This window comes from Hippopotamus amphibius, chromosome 12 (genome assembly GCF_030028045.1).
Source record: "Hippopotamus amphibius kiboko isolate mHipAmp2 chromosome 12, mHipAmp2.hap2, whole genome shotgun sequence".
In the NCBI taxonomy this organism is placed as follows: Eukaryota; Metazoa; Chordata; class Mammalia; order Artiodactyla; family Hippopotamidae; genus Hippopotamus; species Hippopotamus amphibius.
The window spans coordinates 44,103,577-44,116,740 of NC_080197.1; the positions used below are offsets into that span (position 1 = coordinate 44,103,577).

At 42.5% G+C, this 13,164-nt stretch overlaps 1 non-coding gene across 1 annotated transcript; it reads left to right on the top strand.

Moving 5' to 3' along the window:
* The first annotated feature begins 375 nt into the window (after nt 1-375).
* LOC130834246 (U5 spliceosomal RNA) lies at nt 376-491 on the top strand. The gene has a single exon (XR_009048630.1). It is a non-coding gene; the product is annotated as a U5 spliceosomal RNA (small nuclear RNA).
* Nucleotides 492-13,164: the final 12,673 nt, after the last annotated feature.

The following is a 13,164-nucleotide window of genomic DNA, read 5'->3' on the forward strand; positions in this document are numbered from 1 at the left end:
TAAAGACCAGAGGCATGTAACAGAAGGTTCCAGAAGAGTGGAGACTTCACGTAATAACCACATTGCACTCAGACATACACCACTGGAATGACTGAGGAGAAACCCATGTTACACAGAGGCATCTGCAGATAGCAATGTCCAGAATTACAATTACTCAACACCTTAATGCTTTAATATCACATTTTGTAATGCATCTTACAGTTTATATATGTGCTTATGTAACAGCTAGATTAATGCCCTCCAAAAGATATCATAACCCCAAATGCCAAAGAGTCTGTCTTAAATACTTGATTCATGCTGAATTTACCTTTGAGGCACATAGAAAAGAATTATGACTTTAACGATGTAGAAACTGAGATTCAGAAAGCCTGTTGCACACTCTGGTTTCTCTTCAGATCATACAAATCTTTCACCTTTTACTAAAGATTTCTGTGGAGAGGAACAATTCTGAGCCTTTACACAATTTTTTGAGGCCTTGCTCTCGCGAGGCTTACAAATGTGTATGAAAAACAATCGTTTACTCCATTAAGTCGCCTTGCTACTGCTAGTTGCCTCCACTCACTTGAAGTGCTTATCTCCCGAATACCTAATCTTTCATCCCGTGCATTCTCACTTTAGGGTCTTGGTTCTTTTCCCCGGTGTTTTTGCCTCTTGTCCCCCCTTGGCATCCTGGAATTCCCTGGCGGTCCAGTGACTGGGACTTGGCGCTTTCACTGCTGTGGCCTGGGTTCAATCCCTGGTCTGGGAACTAAAATCTTACAAGCCACTTGGGGCAGCCCACCCCCACCTACTCCCTACCCCCCATCCCCCCCAAAAAAAGAAAAAACAAAGCCACTTGCTCTAGATTACATGATGTCTATCTAGTAAAAACCATAGTCCCTTTAGTAACATCACCATGCTTCCATAGCTCTTATGATTAAGCTATTAGTTTTTTCTACGATTCAACCAAGCCCACAAATACAGCATTCACATCACTGGGCTGAACATATAGAGGATAAAAATAATACATAGGAAGTTCAAGGAAAGGCAGAACTACTGCATAAGTACAGGTCAGAACAGTGATTCCCTCTGCTTTAAGAGGTGTAGGTATGGACTAGGAACGGGATCTGGGTGACCTTTATGGAAGAATAGAAATGTCCTCTATCTTGATCCAGGTGGCAGTTACACAGGTGTATAGAGACCTAGAAATTCAACAAACTACAGCCTTCAAATTTTTTATTTTACTGTCTCCAAACTATGCCTCAATAATACCCCCTCAATAAAATAAGGGGTAGAGAATGAGGGCATGATAGTGGTGTCATATGTTCTAGAATAGAAGGACAAGGACAGAATAAGAGGTCTTTGCCCTGGAAGAGGCTATTTATCAGACCAAAAATAGAAAATGCAGAGATTTCCTCTTCAGAACAACTGAACGTCGGGGATGCACAGGTACAGGTTTCTACACTCGTCTGTGTTTTACACTCCGTATGTTTTTACACTCTTTTCTATAGAGCTTCCTCTTGCTCTGCTTCCTACCAGGCCCACTTCAGCCAACAGTCACCACCTCTGCTTGGCAGCTAGACTCCACACACCTTAGAGGAAAGAGGAGAAAATGCTGAGCGAGTTGCCTTGGTGACCACAGCTTTTATATAGCTAGCTTTTTGGCTCCGTCCTCCTACTTGTCCCACTCTCCTGGTTCCCACCATTCCCCCAGATGCTGTTTTCCTGAACCTTCTCGCACCTTTTTGTTATGCCATCCAGAGACTGGGCCGCCCCTCCCCACACGTCTCCTTCCTCTCTTCAACTTCTGACCTACTTATTCTGAACTTGCATAATTGTTTGCACCTAATTTTTAGCAGGCTTGAGGGTTGCTAACCCTTGGTCTTGCGTGAATCTCAAATCCCCGCCACCTCACTGTCACTCTGATGGGACATCCTGATACGATTCCCAGGGCAGCAGCAGCACTCCCTCAAGGATGGAGAAGCCTTCCCTCCACTCCAAATCTTTTACGTTAGATGAGATTTACCAAGCTGTTCATCACTGAAATTAAAACTTTACAGGCAGGGCTTAGAACACCGTCCATCAGAAATCAGAGAAGGGAGGGGGGTTGCCACTGTGAATATCATCACAAATGGGACACGTACTTTGCATTGGAAGCTTGTGTCTAACGGCAAAATGGGCTCTTCCCTCTCTCCCCTCAAGGCTGTCCTAACCTGAATAGCCTGCTTTGGCTGCCGATTTTTTGTTTTCAAAAAACCAAGATGATACCTCACAGGCAGTTCTATAAGAAGTCACTTCTGGGCAAGAATTAAAAATTACTAGCCAACGCAGGATCTATACTGGGACGTGGCTCGCAGGCTGACCCATACCCAGTTCTGTCCATCACACCATTCCATTCCCAGCCCCCAGTCCAGGTTCCCAGGGTAGTCACAGGGCACCAGATCATAACAGTGGTGTACTGGGCGGGTTCTCTTTTTTTTTTTTTTTTTAACAAGGAGAGTTAAAGAAGAACCTGGCTCAGGGTTTAGACCAAATATCCAAAACGAAAGCTCAGTAGTGAGAGTAAGAAATAGAGAAAGCTAGTGAGGTTTCTGCAACTTGTATTACTGCCCTTGGATTATTTCCAGGACCAATATCTTAAGCATGTGACTCATACAGTTGCACAGGGACCCTTACTTAGAAGGGCCCCACACTTGGTTTAATGCTCTGGCATTCCATGTATACATATTGCTATGAAAATATTCTATTGGGCATAATACTGATGGTTGAAAAACACATGTAACCTGAAAAAGCCCTGATCCATTGTTTATCAGAGGTAAGAAGTGGTGAGGTTGGCTGGACTGCATCACAGTCAATTTCCGGCAGTGGTTCAACGAAGCAAAAAGAGGGATCCAGGCAATCTACTGAGTAATAATCGCTTCCCGCTTCCCCTCAAAACGAAGGCATAGGTTTTTCCAAAGAGGCCCATCTGATCCCTTATTATTCCCCAAACTTTCTCTATATTCTCAAATCAGGCTTCTATACTCTCTCCTGTTCTGTAAAATCTTCCCTCACTGTTTGAAAGCAATTCCAAGATCTTCCCTTTTACTATCTCCCCTCCTTTCATAAATCTCTGAGCATGTAAAGGCTCTCCTGGCCCTTGTCAGCCTGGGAGCCAAAGGGGGCTGGGGCAGAGTAAACAGAGAAGGGGGACCTTGGTAGCTGGGCTCGGCACCTGGCTGTAACCCTTTTTATCACCCACAGGGTCCTTCTGGTCCTGGAATTCACCACCGCTGACTTCCTCACCACCTTCAGTTCTCCAGGTCCATTGCCTCCCCTGCCCCTTCACTCTCAAAGACGACCTTTCCACCTACTTCCCTGGGAAAATTGAGAACATCTGATGAGAACTCCCACAAGTTTCCTCCCAAACTCCTTAAGTTTTCTTTGGATCATCACCCAAACTTTCTTCCTTCCCGCCCATCTTGGAAGAAACTTTCCCTGCCACATGGACCAGTTAACCCCTTACACCTGCCTCCTACCATGACTGTGGTCTCTGTTTTCCCTCTCCACTGACTCATTTGTCCAATCCTTCAACACACTCTCAAACCTTCTCATCCAAAAGGAAGTGAACACACAAACATCAATAACTCTCCAATCTCTAAGCCTTGCCTTTTCTATCAGTCCTATTCCTGGTCTTCTTCTTCCTCTTCTCTCTTTATCCCTCAATAAAACAAGATATTGTCTGACTACCATCCAGCACAAAATCAAGAGGGTATCAAAAAAATGGGAGGTCTGTTCGTCCTTTTCATGCATCGTCCTCTCTTCTGTCCTCGAAATTATCTTCCCAAAGGTCAAACAAAATCAAAAGCCTTGGTTTGCCTCCCATCCTTGTTTTATTCCCAGCAGCACTCTCACCTCTCAAGATGAACCCTTCTTCTCCTAGGTTTTCTGTGATGTTGGTTTCCCTCTGATTTGGCCTCCTCCTCATTTGAAGTGTCCTTCAGTGTTTTTTCCCTATTCTTTGCTGATTACTAAATGGAGATCATTCCCCAAAATGCCAGCCTCAGCCTGTTCCCTGCTCACCGCACCGTCCATCTTTACCCCATGATGAATCTCACTGGCTCCCATCCTCACTATGCGTTTCCCAGAGGTATATTCCTACCTCTTGCTCACCCCTAAATTTCACATCACACCCCTAACACCTGCTGAACACCCCCAGCCAGCTGCCTGACATGCTGCTAAAGATGGCCCACTGACTCTTCTAGCCCTAGTTACCTAAAGCCAAACTGATGTGATACAAGAAACCACTTTATAATTTTCAGGAAGCTTCGCATATGATTTTTGCTGGGGATAGAAACTGGTGTCAGACTGAGGCTCAGGTAGGAAGAAGCAAAAGGTGATTTTACATGGCTGCGGAAGAGTATGAGATAGGAAGCAAGGCCAGATCCTGACCGAAAGCAGCAAAGTTGCACCTCCTTCTGTGTTTGGCACCAAATGTTGCCTCGTGGTCCTTTTAAAATTTACACTGTGCAAGACACTGATAACACATAGAGACATCACCAAAAATTAAACAAATATTGCTTGTACACATAGAGATAGAAAATTAAGTACTTATTTTGGCTGAAAGTCAAGGCACAATGGCATTGCATGAAGCAGGAAGTGATGGGGGTGTCTGGCTTGGGCACAGTGGATCAAGAAAAGCTGTGACCTCTTTTCCACTTATTGTTCACACTGTAAATGCTTTACTTCCATCAATTAAAAGGCCCATGTGGACTCTGTCCCTCCAATTATTTGTGGGTCTGTTAAGCATCTCTCTATGATCAAGACTCATTTTTCTTGTTAGCGGATCTGCTTTTCCAATCACTGCATTCCAACCCCCATGGAGCTCTGTAAGTGATATACTCCTGGAAGACACTGATGCTAACATTTTCCTCCCTGATTTAAGGAAGTTAAGAAGAGTTAATAAATTTTTGGCTATACTGTGTCCTACCTCCCACTAGAGGGAAAAAAAAAAGTCTCTCTTTTGAACAAAAGAGAATGAAGGAAAGCTCCCTTCCTCCACCAGGAGCCCAGACTTCCCATCCAGGGCCTCCCGCTAATTCCAGGCCTCACCCTGAAATCAGGGAGGCCTGGGCCCTCGGGATGCGCACACCCCTCCCGGCATGATCTGCGGTGTTCACAGCTTCCGCGTGTTCTAATCTATTCCATATTCCAGGAGGCTCTCCGGGGGGAAAGGTAATCATTCTCACACAGTCTGTCCACACTTACTTTCTTTCCCACTCACATCCGCTTGGAATCAAGAGCAAGAAGGGAATGGCGTCCTGCCCTCCCTCGTGCTGCAGGGCTCCTTGGCCTTTGCTTAATCAAGGCCATTGCTGTGGCAGGAAGCCATGTACAAAGTCGCCTGCCCGGAAGAAAGCAGGGAGCTATGGAATTGCCTTCTCTCAGCTTTAAAGGAGATTCTGATCAAAGCCACACCATAGCTGTTAAAGAAACGGAGTAAGAAAGAGCAAACACCCTTAGGTATGAAAAACGCTAGGGATACCTTCATGGAGAAAATCACAACTAAAAGATTCCATTACTATCCCCTAACTACATTTTATATTATGTTAATTCAAAACTGTCTTAGTTTTCAGTTTCATGCACCAATGAGGAAGCTGGAATTAAGAGAAGACAACCCTTTTGAGAAATTTCCAGGGCTTACATTAAAGCAAATACCAATCCCACCATACCTAGACATTTGCCTGACTGCTAAATAAACCTAGGTTTCTTAATTCTGCCAGATCCAATCTAACAGGAAGTCCTAACTCTACTTCAAAAATATCCCTTAAATCCAGCTCCTACTCACCTTCTTCACTGCTACATTTTAAATTCAAGGCACCATGATTTCTTGGCTAGAATGTTACAACGGATGGTTGACAAGGCTCCCTGCCTCATGGACCCACATATTTCATTCTCTACACCACAACCAGAGAGAGTATCTGAATACCTCACTTACTTTCTAAAGGCTTCCTGTGAATGAATCTAAGCTCTCACCTAGTCTGCCTGCTTTTCCTTCGGCTGTCCCCTCGCCCATCTGTACTCTCAGCCCCTGACGCTCTCTCTCGCTCCCTATGCTTCAGCCACACTGGCCTCCTTGGCTGTTCTTCCACGACACCAGGCTCTTTCCCATTGTCTTGGGTTGGATGTCCTAGTAGCAGAGCCTGTGATGGAGATTCTTCTGCGTGTGCTTTATTGAGAGCAGGATCTTAAGACAAAACTGAAAGAAAGTGAGGGAAGCTGAAGGGGATGGGAAGAAGCCAAGCAAAGATGTGGTCTCCACTGGAGACCAGGCTCAGCCAGGTGATGCCACAGCCCCACTTGAGGCAAGGGACCAGCACCCTGTACCTCTCTGTCAATCAGCCACTGGCTGTGGCCCACCCCTGAGGGAGGACATAATCTCCGGCATTCTCTTCCAGCTGACGGCAACTGCAACTGTAAGCAGACAGCAACCAACAACCCCAGCTAGGGAATGGCCCAGGGAAGGGAATCTAGACAGAGCATCAACAGTTTTACTAGACTCACCTTAGAACTTGTTTAAGTACTGCCTGAAATGCTCTCCTTCCAGATCTTCATGTGTCTAGCTTCTCAACATCATTTGCATTTCAGTTCAAATATCATCTTTTCTGAGTGGCCGTCCCTGGCCATCCAGCTAAAGGAGCCACACTGCTCTCCCAGTTAGTCAGTATCATTATTCTGCAATATCCCTTTTTTTACTGTCTGAAAAAATATTTCCTATTTAATATTTACTTATGTTTATTGGCTGTCTCACCTACTGGAACGTAAAGTCCAGGAGAACAGGAAGACAGTCTCGTCACTGACCTAGAAGCAAAGTCAAGAGATTCTGGAGTCGGACATCCTGGTTCAATTTCTGACTCCACCATTTACTGGCTCAGTTAGTTTGAGCAAATTAGCTTCTTACAGTGCCAGATTACCAGATTACTGGGAGGATTAACCGAGTTGATGCGAGTGTTTAGAATAGTGTCTGATACATGTTACTCAATAAATACTAGCCTAGAAGATGACTGGTGAATGAATGAATAAATCAACAAAATAATTCTTTAGCAATTCAAGCTGCCACTTTGCTTTGCCTATATGATATGCCTCAAAGGCCACTGGCAGTGCTCTGATTTTTACCCTTTAAGGCTACACACAAATGTTTATTCTCTTTCTCAGCCATCAGTAGGCATCCAAAGCACCTAGATTATGTTTTGTTTCTTGATGATGCTCAAAACCAGCCCATATTCTCATCATGACCCCACTCACTGCAAGTTCGTAGACTTGAAGGTTCAATTTCCTGGGCCCCAGCATGCTAAATCTTGAAGGCAAGGTCCTCATCCCCCAACCATAAGCAGTCACTGTTCCAACAACCCTGGCCCATTGTTACCCTCAGGCCAACCCTGCCATGTGATTAAATAAACTGGCTGCATCTAGAGGAGAGGAAGCTTTCAGTAAGCTCCAGCCACCAAATGAGCTGTGGTTTTGTCTGTGGCCTGGATGAAATGGGCAAAGGAACAATTAGTTCAACTCTCCCCTGAAAAAGAGGTTTTATGGGAAGTAGGAAACAGGGGCAGTCATTAAACAAACATAACCTGACCACTTTCCGTGAGCAGGCACTATAGGGAGCATAAAGATGACCATGGCACAGGATAAGATAAACAATTAAAGACCCAGTTCAGAAAGGAGTTGTAATGGTGGAGGAGGAGGGGTCATTTTATTCATCTAAATTCTTTAAGGAAGCCATTGTACTCGCTTGGATGAAAAAGTCTGACAAGACATTTAGGATTTATGGGAAAACACCAAGAACCAGTTTAAGTTACAGAACTGTTACAAGGAAACCAGAGGATGTGTTCGTCCCTGAGGGAGGAGGAGGAGAGCCCCATGCAAAAGATAGGAGGGGTCAGGACTCAGAGGGAAGCCAGAGATGCCGTTAACAGCTCCACTTTGTCACTGACCCCAACCTTCAGTAAGATGCCCAATTCAAATATGAGGGAATTTTTTGTAGAAAGCAGTAAAGGGTCCAGGTTTCCAGACCAGATGACTTGAAGTGATGCAGAGACCAAACCCATCCTGCAGGTTAGAGGAGGTGGTGAAGCTGAAGGAATCTCAGGAAAGCACCTGCCTTTGCAGGCCATGAGTTGGGGTTTGTGCTGAGTTAACCCAGATCACCGAGGGATCAGGAGGACTCAGCAAACAGCGGAGCTCAGCAAACATCTACAGACTCAAACAACAGATACCCACATCTCAGTGGCGGTCTCAGTGCTCCCATTTTCAAACATGGCCTAGGGTCTTCATCACATGCCCAAATCTCAGATGACAAACCATTATAAGCAGTGGCCAAAGTTTCAGAAATAGTGCAGAGAGGGGCACGCCCATGGAGGTCACCCAGCATCTCTTCTCCTTCCATGTATCTTTCCCGAGTGACCTCACTCATTCTCTCAGTGTTAAATCCCATCTGTAGTCTGAGGACTCTTCGGGCCAGTTCTCCCACTTAAGCTCTAGAACTGCGTTGTTGCAACAGTAAATAACCACAAAGGCTATTAAGCATTGGGAATGCAGCTAGTACAACTGAGCAACTGAATTTTTTTTAACTTAATCTAATTTTAATTATTTTTTTAAAACAATAATTCAGTTATTGGAATGCTGTTAACTATGTCTGGAACAATTTAAATATGTGAATCTACTTTTTCAACCACAAACTTTTCAACTCTAAATGGAAATTTAGTATCCAAATTGACATGTGCTGTAAGCATAAAATATGTATTTGATTTAGAAGATTTAGTACAAAAAAATCATCAAATTTTCATTAATTTTTTTTTAGTTTTATTGAGGTATAGTTAACAAAAAACTGTTAAAATGTACATCATAGTGATTTGATATATGTGCACACTGTAAGAGGATTCCTACCATCTACTTAAGATATCCATCACCTCACATAGTTTCTTTTTTGTGCCTAAGAATATTTAAATTCTACTCTCTTAGCACATTTCAATTATAGGATGTTTATCAACTACAGTAACCATGTTTTACATTACATCTTCAAGACCTTATTCATCTTTTCGTTGAAAGTTTGTACCCTTTAACCTATTTCCCCATCACCCAGCCCCTGGCAACTACTTTTCTACTCTGTTTCTGAGTTTGACTTTTTTTTTCTTTTTTAGGTTCCACATATAAGTGATACCATGCAGTATTTGTTTTTCTCTGTCTGGCTTATTTCACTAAGCATAATGCCCTCAAGTTCCATCCATGTCGTTGCAAATGGCAGGATTTCCTACATGCAGAAATGATATCATTTTGCATATATTTGGTTAAATAAAAATAGTATTGAAATTAATTTCACCTGTTTCTTTTGACTTGTTTTAATGTGGCTACTAGAACACTTAAAGTTCCATATGCGGCGTGCGTTATATTTATGTTGGACAGCACGGCTCTAGAGCCGTTTAGCCACATCTCCCCTTGGATCTTTCACAAGTACCTCGAAGTAGCATATCCAAAATTAAACACCATCTTTGGTTCCCCACCCCACCCCCAACCTCTTCCTCCTTTAGAATTGCCTAAGTGCCTTTTTTCATCAGATTACACTGGAAAAAGTCTGGGAACGATCCTTGATGCTGAAAAGTTAGTACCACTTTCACTGCCATAGGCCCGTGTCCTCGGTGAGGGCAGGGCCAGCGTCTGTCTGTATCCATCCCCTGCAAAGCGCAGCATATGGTAGGCTTTCAATAAAGACTCTCTAGATGAGTGAACGAGCAAAGGATGAATGATGACTCACCTCAGGCACGGCTGAGAGCACAAAGCACATGTAACAGACTTACTTGGCCAGAGAAGAAGCAGTCCAGTGTGCTCCCAGGAGCTGCCAGCCTTGAGGAATAGAGGGGAGTCAGAGTCCCATGTACAAGGCCACGGAGTGAAGCTGGGAAAGTGCGGCTCCAGCAGCCGCCTGGGTTGGGGGGCGGGGGGCGGTGATAACCAAAGCAGTCAGGAACCACCTACGGATTAGGGAGGTCTGAGGTTTGGTAGCTGCCTCACTGAACCACGCCCTACTCAGCTTTGCGATGTGGCCTCACGGCTGTGAAAAGCTGGAAGAGGACTGATAAAGACGGCACATCTAGGTCAGCAGGAGTCATGGGTGGATTAAGTAGAAAGTGAACAGCCTCACTGAGCGTCCATCGAACCAAAGCACTGACAGGTTAACAGGTGAAAGTGAAGGATGAGCTGCAGAGAGCCAGGCTCCCTCTAGAACAGTTTAGGCCTGGGAATCTACTTTATCCTGCATAGGTTTCTCAATTACTAAGGGAAATTTAGCATCCAAGCTGAGATGTGCTGTAAGTGTAAAATAAATACTGGATTTAGAAGACTGAGGCCTAAACACTACCTGAAACAGCAATAGCAGTGGCTGTAGCCAACATTTATATAGATTTAAATGGCACGTGCCAGAAGCTGCTGTTAAGTATTCTCTTTCTTCGCTCTTTTCTCTCTCTTGTTCTCTTTCTGAATGTATACACGTATGTGATTTACACATGCCTGTGTGTATATACATGTGTGTCTGTACTGGCTTTAATCCTCATGGCAACCCTGTAAATTGTAACATTATCATCCCCATTTCACAGATGAGGAAAATGAGATCTGGGATTCAAACCAAGGCTGTCAGTTGCAGTCTGCATGTTTAACCATCATGGTACTCTGTCAATCACAGATCAGTGCAGGGAGGAAAAGAACCCTAATTCCAGGTGCACTGGGTAAGGCCTAGGGTCCATTTGCCTAGTGTCCTGTGTCAGACAGGTTTATCCAAGGAGCATGTTTGGGACAAGGAAAAGAAACATGCATTATTCTCCCAGATTCTAACCACATTCATTCACTCTTGCAGTGGACATGTGAATTTTTTAAGCCCTCTCTTCCTTGTGTTTCTATTAATCCTAGCCTCTTCTTGAGAAAAGAACTCTTCCACTCTTTGCTGTGACTGCAAAATTAGAAGATACTGAAAGAATCTGTTACCTTTAGAGGCATAGATTCTGAACTAATCGAGGGTCAGAGTTGGGTCTTCCATTTCTGCTTCCCTGCACCTTCAACTGAGGAATGAATCCAGGAAGCAAAGCTTTGTAAGAGAACATGGAAGAAAACTCTCAATTGGCCAGGTTGGGGGGTGGGAGGGGAGTGAGAACAGGCGGGGTCTGACACAGTCATAATCCTTACAATCTTGCCCCAAGTTAGACCTGCAACAAGTAAATAAACAGACCTACTGCCCCTTGCCCTGATCAAGTCATTCTCAATTGGCAAGGGCATATTTTGCCAATATCTTTTTCTTCCTATTACATAACAAATATGATGTTTGCAGTAGTTTTAGAAAAACTAAAAAAAAGCAGGGGTGGAGACACAAAATGAAGCCTCTGATAATGCCACTATCCCCAAATTAACGGAAGAGAGACATGGAAGAGACATGATGTCCATCTTCAAATATGTGAAGGAAGAGTGTGGCAGAGAGATTTCCTTTGTTTCATTCATTATACAAGAACAAGAATCAGTAGGAGATCGTTTAAAAAAGGAACACTTCAAGTCAATAAAAAAGAACCTTTTTCTAGCCATTAAAGCCTAGTCAAAATTAAATGGTTTTGTGCTCCAGTTTAGAGAAGTAAAGACTTCATCCAAAGATCCCTGACCATCAGGATTAGATTGTTTGAAACTGATGACCTCTAAAACCCCTTCCAACTCTAAGATTCTGTGTTCTTAATATCACTAATATATTTTCATTAAGATACAATTTACATGCCAAAAAATTCATCACTTTAAAGTGTACAGTTCAATTATTTCTAGTATATTTGCAGAAATGTGCAATCATCACCATTATCCAATTCCAGAACATTCCATCACCCCAAAAAGAAACTCCATCTGTTAATAGTCACCCCAATTCTTCCCCGCTCAGGCCCTGGTTGCCACTAATCTATTATTTGTCTCTGTGGATTTGCCCATTCTGGACGTTTGACATGAATGGAATCATACAATACGTGGCTTTTTTTGTCTTGCTTCTTTCACCAAGCATAAGGCTTTCAAGTTTCCTCCATGTTGTAGCATGAGTCAGTACTTCATTTGTATGGCCAAATAATATCCCATTGTACAGACATATCATATTTTGTATTTTCTTTACTTGTTGATGGACATTTGGGTTGTTTCCATTTTGAGGCTATTATGAATAATGTTGCTTTAAACATGGGTGTACAAGTTTTTGCTTGGACATATGTTTTCAATTCTCTTTGGTGTATACCTAGAAGTAAAATTGCTGGGTTGTATGGTAACTCAATTTTTAACTTTTTGAGGAATTGTCAGACTATTTTCCAAAGCAGCAGCACCATTTTATACCCAATAGCAATGTATGACGGCTCCTTTCCATATCTTAGCCAACAGCTGTTATTGTCTTTTTGATTATAGCCATCCTAGTGGGTGGCAAGTCATATCTCTTTGTGGTTTTGATTTGCATTTCCCTACTGACTAATGATTTTAAGCATTTTTCCATGTGTTTATTGGACATTTATATATCTTCTTTGGAAGAAATGTTTATTCAGATCCTTTGCTCATTTTTTAATTGAACTGTCTTTTTTATTGTTGAGTTGTAATATTCTTTATATATTCTAGAAGATCACTAAGATATCTGACTTTCACTATAAGTAAATTAATTTGAAACCTGGGGAAGCTAGCTAACTTTCTAGGAAAAAAATAGCAAAGTTGAAACAATTTGAGATACAAAAATTTAACATGAATAGCCAATGAAGAAATTTTAAATATTTTAAATTAAAAATTTTAAACATTTATAAAGTTACCTCTATATCTTCCCTAAGCCCCTCCCAGCCTACCCTATCTTAAAATCTCAAAAGGCACCAGAATCAGCTGGTTTCAAGGGTGAATTTTTTCAAAAAAGATTTTGAAAACAAAGAGATTTTTTTCCCTATACTATATAACGTGTTCCAGAATCTTAGGAAAGGATATTCCCTAATTTCTTTATGAAGAGAACATAAAACGGATACTAAAATCTGAGAAAAATAGCCTAAGAAAAAAATTATACTACAAACTTATTCATAAATATTGATAGAAAAACTCAAAAATTAAATATTAATACATGCAATCTGGCAATGTATTAAATGAATAACAAATCATGACCTATGGGAATCACAAGAT